Source organism: Macaca nemestrina, chromosome 4 (assembly GCF_043159975.1).
Source record: "Macaca nemestrina isolate mMacNem1 chromosome 4, mMacNem.hap1, whole genome shotgun sequence".
Classification (NCBI taxonomy): Eukaryota; Metazoa; Chordata; class Mammalia; order Primates; family Cercopithecidae; genus Macaca; species Macaca nemestrina.
Genome location: NC_092128.1, coordinates 87,259,937 through 87,274,311, shown reverse-complemented (window position 1 = coordinate 87,274,311; position 14,375 = coordinate 87,259,937). Strand labels below are relative to the sequence as shown.

General features: G+C 37.6%; 1 long non-coding RNA gene across 1 annotated transcript in view; it reads left to right on the top strand.

Moving 5' to 3' along the window:
- The window catches only part of LOC105475624 (uncharacterized), a 41,406-nt gene extending 27,439 nt beyond the window's left edge, over window positions 1-13,967 (top strand). Inside the window, exons 2-4 of the long non-coding RNA XR_003016585.2 lie at window positions 5,301-5,537; window positions 7,364-7,497; window positions 13,819-13,967. This is a non-coding gene — a long non-coding RNA (uncharacterized lncRNA). The remainder of the gene's footprint in view (window positions 1-5,300; window positions 5,538-7,363; window positions 7,498-13,818) is intronic.
- Window positions 13,968-14,375: the final 408 nt, after the last annotated feature.

Genomic DNA, 14,375 nt, shown 5'->3' with positions numbered 1-14,375 from the left:
GACCTCTTGCTTCTCTGTCTTCAGTCTGCCATTTTATCTATCCCCCCTTAAACTAAAATTCTCACCTTAATGTTAGGGTTTGAGTGGGATGGAGAAAGTACAGAACATCTCAGAATCTCTGGAGGTGAATAATAGTTTGAAAACTTTTTCATTATTATAATATTATTGTATAGTATAAAAATAAACAAACAAGCAAATCTTTCTATTTTCTTTTTGTTAAGTTATGCTCCAGTGACTTAATATTGGTTAACTGCAAAACTTTTAAGATAACTTATTTTTCTCAAAACAGGGCTAATTATACTACTGTTCAGTGAAAAATTCCTTCCTGGGTTCACATTTATTACAAAATAAATTACTGAATCCTTAATATGCGATTGAAGGAACCCCTTGATACACACACACACACACGCATGCACACACACAGTAGGACTCGACATAATATTCCTATGTCCCAACTTACTTTTTTAAGTAAGTACAACATATATTTTAAAGCTTAAGGAAACTTTACTTATTCTATTCTTTCTCCTCACGTGCCTTCTTTATTATCACCACTCCTGATAATATTTTTTCTATTCTTTCTTATTTTAATGCAAAAAATCTAACATATGCAAGGGCAGAGAGAATAGTATATGGCTAATCTCGTTTTAGCTATCTCCATATTTTTTTCCTAGAGTATTTTAAGACAAATCCCAAATGTCATATCATTTTGCTTATAACTCTAAAAGATAAAGTTAACTAAACACTAAATACTTTTATTAATTACCTCATATAATTTAATATTTGTTTCATGCTCAAGTTTTTTCAGTTGCTTCAGTAATGTCTTTTTACAATTGGTTTGTTTCAGTCAAGATGCAAACAAGGTCCATAATTAGGATTTGGTTAATGTGTTTCTTAAGTCTCTTTTAATGTACTTCCACTTACCACCCTATCCCATTTTAATATCCTTTAGTTTTTGAATAAATCAGCTCATTGGTCCTGTGTATAATGTCCTATCTTCTGCATTTGGTTGCTTGATTCCTCATTACTACTTATTATGTCCTTTTTGTCTGTGTTCTTGGTATACTGGGAGTTAGACCTATTCAGAGGCTTGATTTGGTTTCTAGCACAATTGTTTTAGAGAGGAATATTTTACAGATAGCCTTGCCTACTGCATCATTCAGAAGACCCACAATGTCTTCTGTCCTCCTTTAGTGCTATTGAAGCAGGATATTTCCCTGACCCCTTCGTGAAGGGACTAGTGAAGGGGGTACCTCATTTACTAATCCCGCAGCTCTCAAGTCCTCGTGGGAGGGAACCTGCGAGCAAATAAGGTGGGAACCGGAGTGCACAGGCGCTGGAACTGGCCGGCCACTTCGGCGCTGGCCGGGGCAAACTCCACTCACTCAGACCCGCTGCTTTCCACCCCTCCCCAGAGGGAGCACGCAGGTGAACAGCTGCCGGAGCTGGGGTGAATGCTTTTGAGCCCCGGCAAGAACACACTCGTGCTCGTGACCCCTGAAGCCCCAGAGGGAGTGGTACAGCGCTCTTTTAGTTCAGCCATCCATGGACCGCTTAAGTGTTAACAGCTCAGTGGGCCCTCTGCCTTTTTGCGTGAGGTGGCTGCCTTCCACCAGCCAGGGCAAAAGGCAAGTGTGACAGCCTTTTGCATCCACACTCGTGGTTTCCAAGTTCTTGTCCAATGTCCAGGAGAAATGAGGTCACACGAAGGATGGTAAATGCGGAGGATGTTATTGCCAATAGAGGTGGTTCTCAGCGAGAAGGGGAGCTGAAAAGTGGACAGGGAGGGAAGGCAATCATCCCCTGAAATCCAGCTATCTCTGGCCAGATGCTTCTCCGAGGTTATGCAATCAAGCAGTCCCTTTAAAGTCAAGCTGCTTCTCTCCAACGTCCAGCTGTAGTCTCTGACATCCAGCTGCTGCTTCTCTCACTACCGCGAAGTTCTGGGGTTTTTATAAGCACAGGGTCGCGGGTGGGGCGGGCCATGGGTGGTTTTGGAAAAGGCAACGTTCGAGCAGAAAAACAGGGATGTAAGTTCTCACTTTGGGCCACGGTTTCAGGTTTTCCGGCTTGCAGGTGGGGCCCTCGTGGGGGACCGCTTCTGCCCAGAATTTCCCTGCCTCCTGTCCCTAACATTAAGATTGATCTGTGGGCTTGGGTGTGGTGGCTCGCACCTGTAATCCCAGCACTTTGGGAGACCAAGACAGGAGGATCACCTGAGGTAAGGAGTTCAAGACTAGCCTGGCCAACGTGGTGAAACCCCATCTCTGCTAATAATACAAACAGAAATTAGTCGGGAGTGGTGGCCCATGCCTGTAAGCTCAGCGACTTGAGAGGTTGAGGCACAAGAATCTCTTGAACTGGGGAGGTGACAGTTGCAGTAAGCTGAGATCTTGCCACTGCACTCCAGCCTGGGCGACAGAGCAAGACTGTCAAAAAAAAAAAAGAAAAAAAAAAAGAAAAAAAAAAAGAAAAATAAAAGTCAGTGCATTCAAGAGATTTCAGCCTGATGATCTCATTGTAACTTTTCCTATTAACCTTTCTTTCACTTAAAGGTTTTAGCAGCCTTTGGCAATTTGTCTAGTTCCTTTATTTTATTAGGGGTTGTAAAATTATGACTCTTCTTTTATTCTGCCTGCATTTATTAGCTATCATTTTCTAAGAATAACTTTCTCTTGCCTGTGATTTAACTACCCAGAAATACAGTTTGTATAGGAAAAAAAGAACAAATGCTTTATTTTTTCCCTTTATGGATTCATCTTCAGAATGGTAAATTGGGACTTAACCAACCTCCAAGACGATCAGTGAAGTTTTGTTAAAGTTTTATTATAAATTCATAAATCCCTACATGTTTGATGTGTTTTAATCCATTGCAGTCATTGTTATTTTTAATCTGCTATCATTGTAATTCGAACCATGGCATATAAAGCCTGTCTAAATTTTCTTGTCTAGTGGGCATATAAGGCAACATAGCGAAGATTGTCAAGGTAAACCTGTGTGTTAGCCTATGGGGAGTAAGGGGTGATGGCTTCAGACTAACCAAAATGGGCCTGGATGTGGTAAAGAGATATTGTGAAGGTTATAGTAAAAGACAGTATACATAGGGGTTCTCATTGTAAAATTCTTTCAACTTTGCTTTAAGTTTGAAATTTTACAGTACATAATTGGAAAAACTAAAGGAAGAAAGAATGTGGTTTTAAAAGGTGAGACTCCCTTGTATGAACACACGGAAAGTTATAGCACCACACAGGGAAAAAGGGAGTTAAGGAATTTCTAGATTTTGTATATAAAAAGTGATATATATAGTATCTTTTTATTAGTGTAATAAAATTTTTAACAGTGGCACTCAGACATCTACAATTTCTGTTGACCTCTGATATGTAACATTTTTCTCAAATTAAATCAAGACTATTGAGCTATGTGGGGATAAAAGGATCTTGATTTGTTTGAGAAACACATTGGGAAAAGTTATGATGAACTTTAATGGAAAACACACTTGTATAGAAGCCTGGGCATAAGATTGAAATTGATCATCACATTGTTTGTTTAGAAAAGAAAACATAACATTGAAAGAATATGTTGGAAGCATTGGATTTCTTCACATGAGAACACACACATTGAAAATGATGAGGCTTGGATAAAGCATAAATTGCAGACTACTTTTTTTGTTTCCTTGAAAGTGTTGAGCTTTAAAAATATACATATATTATTGGATACTGAAAGTTAGTTAGAATACTTCTGCATGGGGAATACTTTTTGAAAAAAGATACAAAATAATAAAGACTTTAAAAAATAATACTAATGATGAGACTTTAAAAATAATTCTACAAATGGCAAAATGAAATGACAGACAATTTACAGCAAGCCAAATATGCAGATTTTAGGTGGCAGCCTATCACTGCCAGCGTGGGTGGTCTCCCATTTCCCAGAAGCGGGAAATAATGAGCTTCATGATAAAGTCATGATGTACTCTGCACCCAAGGGGCCTTTGGGGCGTGGAGGGAAAGGAAGAAAGGGGGGTAACTTTTTAAAAAGTCATAGAAGGGGTCAAAAATTAATATAGGAAACTTTGCAAAGTTATATAAACCAACCCATTTACCCCCAAGAGAAACCACACCTAAATTCTTCCAGAAAGATTACAATCTTTCCTATTTCTAAAGACCTCCTGAGAAGGAGTTTCCATTGTCTTGCTTTAGTATTTAACAAACTTCATTCTCAGGAATACTGTCATTGCCTATGTTAAATCCTCAGTGATACTGCCAAGACCTTTATTTGTTCTCATAATACTCTCACGGGGAAGGAGGACAGCTGAGGGAGCTGCTTCAAGAACTCTTTCTCAGTCCCTCTTAGCTTCCCAATGCTACCCCACCCTCATGCTCTTTTCTCTGTATTTCTTATCTCAGTTTCTTTTCTTTTCTTTTTTTTCTTTTTTTCTTTCTTTCTTTTTTTTTTTTTTTTTTGAGTCTGAGTCTCACTCTATTGTTCAGGCTGGAGTGCAGTGGCACAATCTCGGCTAACTGCAATCTCTGCTTACCAGTTTCAAATGATTCTCCTGTCTCAGCCTCCTGAGTAGCTGGGATTACAGGCACCTGCCACCATGCCTGGCTAATTTTTGTATTTTTTGTAGAGATGGGGTTTCACCATGTTGGCCAGGCTGGTCTCAAACTCCTGACCTCAAATGATCAAATGATCCAATGATCCACCCACCTCATCCCAAAGTGCTGGGATTACAAGTGTGAGCCACTGCGCCCGGCCCTCAGTTTCTTTAAGGCAGGGATTGCAAGGGCCTTTAGGGTTTAGGCAGATAATATACAACTTGTAGAATTTAAGACTGCAGAGAGTGGTGACAAAGTAAAGAACCCAATACTGTTCTAAAGGCATTTAATTACATATTCATTACTCATTAAATGCACTGATTAGGCCAAGTTGAATCTGACTTTGGGCTGAATTCTGCTTGAAAGCTGCCTATTTCTAGCCTTTGCTTTATACCTTTCCTAAAAGAGTAAGGCAGATCACAAGGCGGCAGTTGCGTGTGTATACAAGGCTGAAAAACCAAGGCTTAGTTGAGCTCTGTTGAAAGATGGTTCTTGTCTGTATTCTCCAGTGCAGTCAGCACTCTTATTATCATAACAGTTTCTTCTGGATACTATATGTATATATGTTCTGTAGGAGATATTAATATATACATTAAATGCAAGGTGGCCCCAATGATCTTTGCCTCCCAGTGTTCATAGCCTTGTGTGCTAACCCTGTGTGACTAGCAGAATACAGTGGAAGTGATGATGTGTTTTTTCTGACCCTAGGTCATGTAAGTCATTGCAACTTTCACCTGTGTCTCTTAAATCACTTGCTCTGGAGGAAGCCGGCAGTCATGCTGAAAAGAGACTCAAACAGCTCTGTGCAGAGAATCTGAGGCCTCCAATAAACTTGCCAGCCTAATGAGTGAGCCACCCTGGAAATGAATCTTCTCGACGCAATTAAGCCTTCAGATGACTGCAAGACCAGTTGACATCTCACTGCAACTACATAAGTGACTCCAAGTGAGAACTTCACACAAGAGCCCTTTCAGAGTTCTTGACCAGCAGAAACTTGAGACATAACGAGTGCTTGTTGTTTTAAGCCACTAAGTTTCAGGGGTGAATTATTTGGCAGCAGCAGATGCCAAAATAGAATCGGTAGATTGAGAGTTGTATATTCATAACTACAGAGATCTGTCACTTCAAGTAAAAAGATCAAACTTGGTGACCCGTTCCTTTAGTTTTTTTTTTTTTTTTTTAAGCAATGGGAAAGGAGATATATCTTTCCTGGGGAATGTGGAGCCAGGATTCATACAGAAAATAGATGATTTTTATATGGATACATGTAACATTAGTTTTTAATGGTAGTTCACCAATAGCTAATATTGATTAAACTTAATGGTAGTTCAACAATAGCTTAATATTAATATTAGTTTTTAATGGTTGTTCAATAACAGGTAATATTAATTGAACTTTTACTATTTGGCAGCATTATGTTAAGAGCTTTACCTGCATTATCTTCATATGATTCTTATAGTAGCCCTATGAAGTAGCTACTATTACTATATCTCATCAGTTCACTGCAAGAAAACTAAGGAGCTGTTGAAATAAGCTGATGTCTAAGTAGCTGTGATTTGAAAAAATGTTATAAAATTTCCCTGCTCCAAAATATCTTTACAAATCAGATATCACAGTTGCTTAAATTTCATGAATATGTGCCTTAAGCATTTTCAAAATTATCTCTAAATAGGGTTCTCAGTCCATTAATGAGTTCATGTTTAGCAGGTATGTTTTTCTATCTCTCCTGGTTAAAGTTCTTTTCTAGTGGCCAGCCATGAAAGTGAACCTTACAGATCTGGGACTGCAAGGAGCCCAGCTGTGTTGCTACGAACTCCATACCTGTCGGCATGGAAGCCATGCTTCCCATGCGTGGTTCCTGGCCAGTGATGGAGTGGTAGGATCACTTACCCACCACAGTTCCTGCAGGCTGCTGGACTCCTGTGAAGGTGGATTCCCCCATGGCCCTGCTCATCTCTCAGATGAATAAGTTCTGGAAATCTAGTGTACAGCACAGTGACTATATCTAATAATACTGTATTGTCTACTTGAAATTTGATAAGAGAATAGATTTTAAGTGTTCTCTACACACACACACACACACACACACACACAAATGGTAACTATAGGTGGTGATAGAAATGTTAATTAATTTGACAGTAGCAATCATTATATAATATATACACATATGAAATCATCATGTTGCACACTTTGAATATATATAATTTTTATTTGTCAATTAAATATTTTAAATACAATAACAACAACAACAACAAAAATGACACTTCTACCCTCCCTTTTCCTTTCCTCTCTCATTTACCTGTGATCAGGCTGCATCCTGGTTTGACCAGTCCCTACTCCCCTGTCCCTCCCCAACTCCTCCTCAAAGGAGGAGATCTTGCCTGCTATAGTTTTGCTGTGTCTCCACATGAAGCTCATCTTGAGTTGTAGCTTCCATGATCCCCACATGTCATGGGAAGAACCCAGTGGAAGGTATTTGAATCATGGGGGTGGGTTTATCCCATGGTGTTCTTGTGATAGTGAGTAAGTCTCATGAGATCTGATGTTTTTATAAAGTGCAGTTCCCCTGTGCATACTTTCTTGCCTGCTGCCATGTAAAATGTGCCTTTGCTCCTATTTCACCTTCTGCCATGATTGTGAGGTTTCCCCAGCCATGTGGAATTGTGAGTCCATTAAACCTCTTTTTCTTTATAAATTACCCAGTCTTGGGTATTTCTTCATAGCAGTATGAAAATGGACTAATACATTGCCTTAATAAATCGCTTGCACAGCTAGTCCTCCCTTGGAACCTGCTTCTCAGAGGGCCTGGACTAACATACTCTGGTAGTGCATGAAGCATCTGTGATCACAGTGTGACAAGAAAATAGCACAAGCAAACCTATGAGGACTTGAGAGAATTCAAAACGTAAGTAACCTGTGATATAATCTTGCTTAAGCAAGGCTGGCACTACACAGAATCGAATAAAAAGATTATTATGAGGAGGTTAAGTGGAGATCTATTACCAACGATAGAAGTATTGACTAGAAAAATGAAGATGCATAAGGATGAATATGTATGGTTGTGTGACTGGTGAAGGTGGTAGATTTATTCTTTATTTAAAATAAATACCCATGGGCAGCAGATGCTTTTGGTTCCTTGCTTCACCTCCCTTCAGGCCACCTCTAATTTTAGCTGTAACAGGGGCAGCAAGGTCTGGGCAAGCTCGAACTCATGCTGACAGCACCCTGCCTCAAGCAGGTGACAGGAGTGCTATCTAAAATCCTAATTTAGGCTGGGTGCGATGGCTCAGGACTGTAATCCCAGCACTTTGGGAGGCTGAGGTGGGAGTATCACCGGAGGTCAGGAATTCTAGACCAGCCTGGCCAATATGGCAAAATCCCATCTCTATTAAAAATACAAAAATTAGCCAGGTGGTGGTGCACGCCTGTAATCCCAGCTACTCGGGAGGCTGAGGCAGGAGAATTGCTTGAACCCGGGAGGCAGAGGTTGCGGTGAGCCGAGATCACACCACTGCACTCCAGCCTGGGCAACAGAGTGAGACTGTCTCCAAAAAAATAAAATAAAATCTGAATTGAATTCGGTTTAGTATTTTACTGGCACTGCTAGCCAGATCTTTTTCTGAAACCATAGGGGCCTTGTCAGCCCAGCGGTGTGAGGGAGTAATTGTGCCCAGGGAACCCTGCATGCACTGAGGGAGGACAGTAGCTCTTCCTCAAGTAGAGAGTGTGGGTGTGCTGTTTCTCAGAGGTTCTGGCAGCCTCTCCGCTGCTGCCTACAGCAGCCATTGCAATAGTGCATGCCTGTGCTGGCCTCTTGCCTTCTTAACCTCCCCGGTCCACCATTCCTGCTTCCTGTGAATGCCCTTTAAATAAATCTCATTTCGTATCATGAGATCTACATTTAGGGGCCAAAATAAGACAATGTATTTGTGGACAGAAGTAAGTGTCAGTTTACTTCTGTGTCAGCTCATTCCCCTAAAATAATTTTAAGTTGCCAGAAATTTGAAAAATGAGTTTAGTAATAAATGGTTACCTAATTACACAAAGATATTATTTCAGATTCTAAATAAGTCAATAATTTTTGGGAAGGGCCATTTTCCTTATTTGACTGTAAACAAAATAAGCTACTTGCTCATATTAACTTATGGTAAAAACATTTTCTCATGAAAACAGTAAACCACTGGCAAGTATGAAGTGAGCAACTGAAGCTAATCAAATCTATTTTCTAGTGTGTATATACTTTAAAGGCAATAATAGTTTTGTTTAAGGAAGTAATGAAAACATAGTTTTTATATGGATGTCTGTAGTAGATTTGGGAAGCTTATGATTATTAATTCTCAAGTACTTCTGGTCATCAATATAAATATCGTGATAATATTCAAGAGTTGCATTCATTTTTTGGCAGTATTTTGCAGTTTGTCAACCCAGATTTCAAGTACCTTTAGACCCTGTGAGGTTCTGCATAAAATAATCAATCATTCCCTTTTGGCTGTTTTGCAGAGGCAGCCAATGACTTGTTCTGTCATGAACTGAATTAATATATATTCATGAAGCACAGAGAAACACTTCATTGTTTCAGACTGTTTTGTTATTTTAGAATAAATCACAAAGGCAGCATCCCACTCATAGCTGGTAGAGAAATATTTGTCCTATGATCCTCACCTTTATGGTTTGTAATGTTTTAACTTGCACAGTTTAGCCCACATAACATGTTTTATTTAAAAAAAAATAGTAAATTGCATGCTTTTAACAATGTACCGTGTCTCTGTTACCTTTTATCATAAAAATTTGAAAACATTAAAAACTGAAATGACATGCGTCCCTAAGTCAGAACGATTTAATTTTCACAGAGTGAGGGACTCATGGCAAAATGATACACTTAGTACAGGTAAGTATTGTTCAAGCTCCCACATTCCATCAATCTCAACCTTTATGGTTCCTCATTTATTTGTGAAGAACTCTCAAGAATCAGTTGTAATTGCAAAATGTGTATCCTGCGAGGATATCTGTGTGAACTTCCATAGGGCAACCATAGCACACACAGCATGAAAAAGACTTGTTGGGAAAGATATTTTAGCACCTCTGATGAACAGGAAAAAAAGGTGAGTATTCCTATTTCAAGCTATCTAACTTTCTCACTTTATCTGCCTTTTCTAATCAACGTTATCATGTGCTGGCAAAATCTTGTAAAACTCAGAAAGCTAAAATCCGGGGAAATCAAACCCAGGGATAACAACTCCCCAAAATGTAAAAGCCATTGAACATTCTCTGTCGCCACCAAAGTGGTTCTCAGAAAAGACAGTTTATTGTGTCTTCCCTAAGAATTATGTTTTCAGCAACAATACTTAAACATTTACTGTCTTGGATTGTAACAGTGGCTATTTGTTTAGGTGGCACTGTGCCTATTTAGAACATAGTAAAATTCTTGCCATAGGGATCAACAATGTTTAGGAGGACAAATAATAACATAAACACGACTCCACACGGAATTGGAGTTAGATTTCTAGGGTTTGAATCCTGGCCCTGGATGCATTAGCTAGTCAACTCAGACAACTTATTTGATTTTAACCCTAGGTTTTCTTGTCTATAAATTATAGATAATAGTGTATACTTCACCATTATGGGACTATGTACTAGCATACAGTAATAATCTATAAATTTTAGTTATTATTTTTATTATCATCGGTGTGCTTAACTACAAAAAATAGAACCCGCCCCAGCTAGATTAAGCAGAAAAGGAATTTGTCAAAGGAACCAGGTGACTCATAAATCCTGGGGGTAGGAGGGACAGAGAGTCAGACTTAGCAATGACATAAAAAGGACAATGCCTAAGTCATATTGTAGAGGCTGCGGAGTGACAGAGACAGTGGAGCTCACACAAGAACTACATACACTGTGGGGCCCAGTGCAAAATGAAAATATGAGTCCACTTGTTCAAGTAAAATACTTCCATCGAAGGTACTAAAATATAAAGCTCTTTCCTTTATTCTGCAACCTTTCTCAACTTTTCATGAGTTTTTTTTTCCTTGCCATTTCATGTTGTTCTAAGTAAAGAAAAATTTAAAATTAATGAATTTTTAAATCAAAAAATTTGAGTATGAATTTTATCATTTATCTTTATATCACTTTTAAAGATGCTATGTCAGTTTTAAATAGAAATATAAAAGCATTTAATTACACGCAGAATTACAGAAATTACCACAATTCATAGATTACAGCTTGTATGTGCATATGCATTTTGTTCTTACAAAGAGAGTGTAAACACTGTACAAAACTAACCCAACTGCTTTCATTTCACATCTTGATATATGCTCATTCTGCCAACACTCTGCCTTTGGCATACTGGTGAGAAAGGAAGAACTAAAAAGAAAAGTAGCTAGACTTGCCCAGTCTTTCCATTTCCTTCTGTGTCATCATTTTCAGTGTAAGTGGTTGGTAACACAGGAAGAAAAGATATGACATGCTTGTTTGTGTTTCTTAGACAGACATGGTATTGTTTTCTCTGTTGGAAGTAACTTCTGGTTTAAAAAGGAAAGTGTCAGCGTCCCCCACTGCCATCCTATTTACTCCATAACAGACATTACACGTTTACTTTGTACTTGCTTTGAGCCTCACTGAACTCTCGTACATTGTGGGTTTACTGGAATGCTGTGCTCATGGGTCAGTAAATGTTACATGCAAATGGGCAGTAAGGAATGGGGGCGGATACACTCAGTGTTCAAATTATCACATTCAGCACAGTCTGGTTGGGGTATGCCTTGGAAGATTTCATTTTTAACCAAGAAAGGCATATATTTACTGTCTGAATATTTCTTTCCCAAAAAGTAAATGCTAGTGTCAGAAAATGCACGTATTTATTCTGCCTAAAGAAATACGTACAGGCTTCATGAGACTAAATGGAAGAAATATATAGTGTATATTAATTTGTCATTGTCCTGTTAGGCATAAAGAGCCTCAGGACAAAAGTCCTCTGATATAGCATGTTGTATTATCATGATCCAGAATTTTAAAATGCCTATCAGCAAAATTCACAAAAGCTTAAGCCATCTATGTTATCTTATAAAGTGAATTTGGTAGACAGCTATACTTTGTCACTCAGTTCCTGAGAACCTTTTCTTGTGATCTGTCATCAATATTCACCTTCAATGCACACTGATGAGTCCAACTAATATCAAGAAAGGCCTTTCCTCAAATAAGTGGGGATGAATGTATAAACTCCCTGTGATAGACAGTGTGTTATGAATTTCTGAAGTTCATTTTCAAATTCTTTTTGTCTTCTATTTTAACTTTGTATTATTCTTGTTGTTCTCTCTATTTAAAGACAGGTTTATTTTTCACGAAAAACATGTTTCACTTTATCAGATATGTTATCCAAATAACTTATGTGAAAAATTTCCTGGCTATAAGATTGTTCATATATTCATCTATCTTTTTTGTTTTATTTTTGCTTGTAAATGTAAAGGCCTTACATTCTGAATCTTACAAGAAAATTTAAATTACACAAGTCAAAAATACATAATTGTTTTCATGATAGAAATAACATTGGTAAATTGGCTTCTATTTCTTCCTTAATATTTATCGATTCAGATGATTTGGGTGAAATTATATGTATAGATAAATGAATACTGAGAGTCTTCTTTGTTACTTTTTTTCTGATATGTTTTTCAGAATCCAGGTAAGCAACTTATTGCTCAATAAATATTTGTTCGAATGAATGACTCTTAGACCATTCTAATGAATACGTTGGCCCAAGTCATGATAGCTAATAGATTCAGGTAAAGAAACTTCACAAAACTTGATTTCTCATTTTGAGTTACTTGCGTTTTCAATTCAATTTTAAGAAGCGTTAAAAAAGGATTAGATCAACTATTTTAAGGAAAAAAGCAAGAAGCTTCCACTAGAAAAGTGGTTGTTAGGGTTCTTTTCTGGACGGAATCATGAGGTTATTGAGCATAGCCTGGGACAGAGTTCACTCATTCTTCCCTTTGTCCTTAGCAATAAAATATTCAGCTGGGTTCATGGTGGCCCAGATCAAAGACTACATTTTCCAGACATTCTTACAGCTAGCTGTGGCTGTGGGGCTAGATTTTTTTTTTTTTTAACGTAACTAAATTTTAAGTCCAACGATATGTTAGCACAAGTAATGTCTACGATTCAGATTGCGTTATTCAAGTCAGGAGAATAAAAATTAATCTTAAACAAGTTGTTGTGATTCTGGTTTTGCATTGCATATAGCTAAACCTTCATTCTAAACCATTAAATTCCCAAGATAGAATGTCTTTAGGGACAAAAATATGGTCAAGATTAGTTAATTTTGCAGTGAAATAAATTCATGTAAGATGAGAATATTTTGTTTATATATATACATACATGCATGTATATACATATGTGTGTGTGTCTGTATGTGTATTTGTATGAGTTATAATAGTTAAAGACCTTTCTTACAAAATAATTTGCTTCAACTCTGCTTGGTTTTGGCACCCCAATTTCCTGAGGTATCAAGACCTTGCCTAGTCCAGTTCTGGCCTTCAGGACCACCTCCAGGCTGGCACTCAAGCCCCTTGAAGGAGATTATTATATGTTTAGCATTGAGGTTGCCGCAGTCCCATATGTGGTGGAGACTGCAAACAACTGCAACAAAATGAGGCAGAGTACAATCAAAATAAAAGAGTGTGATACATAGCAAATATACTTCTTTATCAGACTTCTGATCATAAAGCTAAACTATCCTTTCCCGGATAGTATGAGATCTGCTCACTACAACTGATCTCCTCAGTCTGTTAGCATGCAAATTAGAAAAATGTGCCCCTTATCATCTGTTTGAAAATTGTCATAGGAACCTGCTTTTATTACAACGAGGCATTTCTTTGCTATGTACTGGAAAGATGTATGTATGTATGCATATATATGTATGTATCTGTCAATCTATCTCTGCAGTGTAAATGGTAACCCCTAGACTTGTTCAGTGTACTGCATGCACAACTGTACAAGGCAAGCTGTGTGTAACCACAGGTGGAAATTGTGAGTTGAGAAAAATGATTTATGGCTCTCTTTAATTTGCACTAAAATTAGACAATTAGAGGAGTGATTAAGTTTGGAACAACTTTTTGGATTTTTAACGTAACTAAATTTTAAGTCCAACGATATGTTAGCACAAGTAATGTCTACAATTCAGATTGCGTTATTCAAGTCAGGAGAATAAAAATTAATCTTTTTTTATTTACAGACTTTTAGAAAGCAGTCGCAAGATACTGAAATGTTTGACAAATCAACAAATTGCTAAAGAGTATGCAAATATATGCTAGAGACCATACATAAGAAGAACCATGATTTGATGAAGTTTGTGGCAAATAAAAGTTGGATGTCCATTAAAGTGAAGTACAATTATTGTAGAGTCCAATTTTAATACCAGTAAGGATATGGAGGCTTAAGGCTAGGCTGAAGTGTTTACATAGAGATGGGAAAAAATAAAAGAATGAGAACCATTAGGTTAAACATTCCACTCTGCTTGTACTTTTATCACCTATAGAAGTGGCATCCCAGTTTTCTTGAAAAAGAGAACACAAGGTTTCATTCTCCACTTAAATTAATCATGATTTGCACAAAGATCTCAAGACATATTATTGAGTAAAAAAAGTTAAAAAATAGTTAATACAAATTACATGATCTTACATAGGATATGTAAATGATTCGTGTATCTATACATAATGTATAAGATTTCTTAAAAGGTCTCTAGCCAAAATTTTAACAGTAGTTATTTAGTGATTTAAAGTATTTTACTTA